General features: G+C 51.7%; 1 long non-coding RNA gene across 1 annotated transcript in view; it reads right to left on the bottom strand.

Moving 5' to 3' along the window:
• Nucleotides 1-4,466, bottom strand: part of LOC119468868 — a 21,918-nt gene that overhangs the window by 16,839 nt on the left and 613 nt on the right. The window contains exon 2 of the long non-coding RNA XR_005197660.1: nt 4,291-4,297. This is a non-coding gene — a long non-coding RNA (uncharacterized LOC119468868). The remainder of the gene's footprint in view (nt 1-4,290; nt 4,298-4,466) is intronic.

Below are 4,466 nucleotides of genomic sequence, written 5' to 3'. Positions count from 1 at the left end.
GGTGCACATAGGGGCACAGGATGCTCAGTCACGGGCGGTGCACATGGGAACACAGGACACTGTCATGGGCGGTACATGTGGGGACACAGGACACTCAGTCACAGGTAGTGCACGCGGGGGCACAGGACACTCAATCACAGGCAGTGCACACGGGGGACACAGGACACTCAGTCATGGATGGCTTTGTCCTGAGGCTCCTTTCCCAGGGCCACTTCCCTCCTGATCTATCCTCAGACAGGCAGCACCCTCCTGACTTCCCAACATCACACACAAACATGCACACGTGAGGACACACACATGCACATGCGTGCACACACCACACAAATGCACATATGTACACAGGCACCACACACACCCATCTGAGCATGCACATGTCAGCACACACATCACACACCACATTCATATATGCATATGTGTGAGCACAGAGGCGTCCACACACCACACACATACACATACATGTGACAGTGCACAGATGAGCCCACATACCTACCCCACACAAATGCACATGTGTGAGCAGGTGTCCACACACCACACACATACACCCATGTAACTGTGCACAAATGAGCCCACACACCACACAAACAAATGCACGTGTGAGTGTGCACAAGAGCCTACACACCACACACATACATGCACATGTGTGACACCACACATATATGCACATGTGTTAGCACATGAATGTGCACACACAGGACAGAGGCTCCCTTGGCCCTGCTCTCTGCTCAGGCTGCGAAGCCCCCTCACCCCCACTTTGATGGTGTGCACTGAAATAGTCCAGTATCTGCCTCAACTCAGAGCAGAGGGACGTGAACGACAGATGCACCTCCAGGCATGGGCGAACAGGTGTGCTGCCCTCCAGGTGCATGTGCTGCTGAGCATGGAGGGCGAACGGATTGACCTGTGACAAGTAGGGCACTTAGCTGGGCCTGGGCGGTTTGTGGTTACATTTGTGAAGGTCTTTGTGAGATAGGAGGGAGCCCTGGGGAAGAGGCCCTGGAGCACCAGGTGTCCTAGAGGGAGGGTCAGAGATGGAGGCTGAGGGTCACAGGAGAGAGGAGAGGGCAGAGAGAGGAAGGACAGGGAAGAAGAGGGGAAGATGGGGTGGGCCAGCTGAGCCTGGGAAGGCCGAGTGGGCATGCAGTGTCATTTTCTACCTTCGCAAGATGCCCTCTGTGAGAAGCACCAGGAGAGCGGTGAGACTCTATCCGGAGGCAGGATAACTGGGCTCTTAGTTATCCACAGAGGCCTGGACCTGGAGGGACTGAGTCCACAGAGCTCCCCACTGCCCGAAGCCTCATTTCCTCCCATGCACCACGACCTCTGGGTCAAGTCATTAATTCTGGGGCTTCCCACATCCATCTGTGATGTGGAGGAAGCCATCTCTGGACACTACCAGAATGTGGTCAAGAACTCCAAAGCCTCACCAGCAGGGCTGTGGCGGGGAGACAGGTGTTAATATCGCCTTCATCAGCCACCGTGCATCAGGTGGCTCCGTTTCCACCTTGTCCGGAGAATGCAGCCTTGCGGTGTGTGTGCCAATAACAGTGCTCGTTCTGTAAGTCAGAGCCTCAAAGAATGGACTGATTTCAGCTTCTGAAATATTTCTTGTTTTGATTTAAGAGTTTTAGTGGAATAAAAGATGGATTTCGTTTGAACTGGTTCAACAGGTAATCACAAGTTGAGCTGATTCATCTAGAAAAAGATGACTTTATGGGCTCTTTCATTGTTTAATTTGGTTCACAATCTCATTAGACATTAGCAGAGAAACCCAGTGAAGGTGATTGTGAAGAGCAGAGTGTGTCACCGTGTGGCACACAGCCCTCGCAGCTGAACACCTCAGCACCCTTCTACCATGGCAGCCACTAGCCAGAAATATCAGCCACTGTCTCTGGAGAGCACCTGGCTGTTTGGGTTTCATCTCTCTCCAAGATTCGATGGGTGATTCACTCAACTATGAGTGCTGTTCATGAGAGCCTTCAAGGCGTGGGTGTGGGGTGTCATGCAGCTTCTGAGCTTTTAACAGCGGAGCTCAGACTGCACCTGGTGTTGACCCACAGTTATTTATTTATTTATTTTTTTGAGACAGGGTCTCTCTCTGGCTCCCAGGCTGGAGTGCAGTGGTGTGATCTCGGCTCACTGCAACCTCCCAGGTTCAAGTGATTCTCCTGCCTCAGCCTCCCGAGTAGCTGGGATTACAGGCACCTGCCACCATGACTGGCTGAGTTTTGTATTTTTGGTAGAGATCGATTTTCACCATGTTGGCCAGGCTGGTCTCGAACTCTTGGCTTCAGTGATCTGCCCACCTCCACCTCCCAAAGTGCTGGGATTACAGGTATGAGCCACTGCACTGGCCTGGCCCACAGTTATTGATGGCGCACTATGCGTTTCAGTCCATCAGTTGGGTGTCACCATTGGAGTTGCAGAAACGTTTATCTGGAGGTGTGAACGGAAAAGGGGTTGAGTGTCCGGAGAGCCTTCTGCATGGGAGCAGCTCCAGTCTCAGCCCACACCCCACGGCCAACCACAAAACCAGCCAGGAGCTGTCCCCGGGAACAGTGGGCGTCCAGCGGATCCTGCCACATGCCTGGCCCAGAAGCCCCATGATTTTATATCCTCTATCAAGCAGACAGAGAATTTTCCGCGGTTGCTGTTGTTTAAAACCAGTGGCTCCTGATTATAAAATCATGAGCATGCTGTTGGCAGAGCTGAACCCTTGCTTTAAGGAGCGGAGGAGTGGGCATCTGACATCCATGCAGGAGGCAGGGGGTTCTCCAGACCCCAGGGGATTTAGATGCAGGACTGCCCAGCAGAGCCAGACGATGTATGCCCCACGGCAGGCAGGAGGCAGGGGATTCCCCAGACCCGAGGGGTTCAGATGCTAGATGGCCCAGCACAGCCAGATGATGTGTGCCCCATGGCAGGCAGCAGGCAGGGGGTTCCCCAGATCCAAGGGGTTCAGATGGTGGACAGTCCAACAGAGCCAGATGACGTGTGCCTCTCAGGGGAGGCTAAGGACAAACTTCTCTTCCAAGAACAAACTTTCACCAGACTTATTACCTTTAGTTAAAAAGCTAGTATTTTAACTTTTTCTATTTATTGATTTTCTATCATATCAGGACAGTGTCCTGAGCAGTACAGAAAAATCTGTACTTATACAGGAAATTATAGAAATTATAGAATTTTCTGAGAAATAGGAAAATGTATCTATTGGCATAAGTGGCTGCATTAGTATTCTGGGGCTGCTGTCGCAAATGAACACAGGTTTGCTATTTCACAGCCTGGGGATTAGGAGTCCGGCGTGGCGTCCACTCAGCGAGAGCTGGGCTCCTTCCAGCAGCTTTGGGGAGATGCCATTCCCTACCTTGCAGCCTCTGGGACCCCCCCGTGGGTCCCCTCCCATCCTTAAGGCCACAGATGGCCCTGCCTGCCCTGTCCCACCCTCATCCAGTGTCCCTTGGCCTCTCTCGTCTGCCAGCTTCCATGTAAGGGCCCTTGAGATTACATGGGTTGCACCCAGATGACCCAGGACACCCTCCCTATTTCCAGGTTTCCAGGTGGGCCAAGTAGCTAATCCCTCACCATGGAGCGTCACACAGTCACAGGGCCCCGGATGGGGACGAGGATTCTGCCTCCCGCAGCTGGTATAAATCTTAGATTACTCTGAAATAATCTCCTTTTCATGACCACCATATGAATTAAATTAATCATATGATGTTTGAAAAGATCACTGTAGTTTTAAATCCTTTTGTATGCTTATAACACGTTAGCATCTGCCAGGCTTTGTAATGTTCTTTTATCTTCAACCATTCTCTAAAATGCATTTTCCAGACTGTATTAGCTCTTTTTTTTTCTCTCCAAACCAGACAACAGCCGTTCTCTGGGCCTCAATTTCCATGTCTCTAAAATGAGATTTGTAGACTACCTGCCAATTTGTCCTTAACATCAGAGAGATAAAATATGGTCTCTGTTGCCAAGAAATTTGCGATATTTAAGGGGAGGTAAGAGATCTCTCCACACGTTGAGAACTTTTGCAAGGTTGCTTATATTTCTATTTGACTCTCTCTTTATGGAAATATCAGTGTCCAAGGGCGTGTGGTTCACATCCAAGAATTCACCTACAAATGTTACAGGACCAGCCCTTTCTAGGAAAGCCTGAGCTGTCACTGGAGTGGGTGTCAGTGCAGGTCAGGGAGTCGGGGCAATGGTAGAGCTGCCACCCTGCTGTGTTCATACATTGCTGCAGCGGCTGCCTGGTTATCTGGTTGATTGGAAGTTCTGCTGTGTTCATACAGGCTGTCTCTGTGGCTGTGTCCCCGGGCCCCGTGTCTCCAGGGCAGGCTGGTTTCTGTGGCTGTGACCCCTGGGCCCTGCGTCCCCAGGGCAGGCTGGCTTTGTGGCTGTGCCCCCCTAAGTCCCACATCCTGGGGCAGGCTGGGCTCTGTGGCTGTGCCTCCCTGTGTCCCCAG

This window comes from Cebus imitator, unplaced genomic scaffold (genome assembly GCF_001604975.1).
Source record: "Cebus imitator isolate Cc_AM_T3 unplaced genomic scaffold, Cebus_imitator-1.0 Scaffold513, whole genome shotgun sequence".
Taxonomy (NCBI): domain Eukaryota; kingdom Metazoa; phylum Chordata; class Mammalia; order Primates; family Cebidae; genus Cebus; species Cebus imitator.
This window is presented reverse-complemented; position numbering and strand designations above follow the sequence as displayed.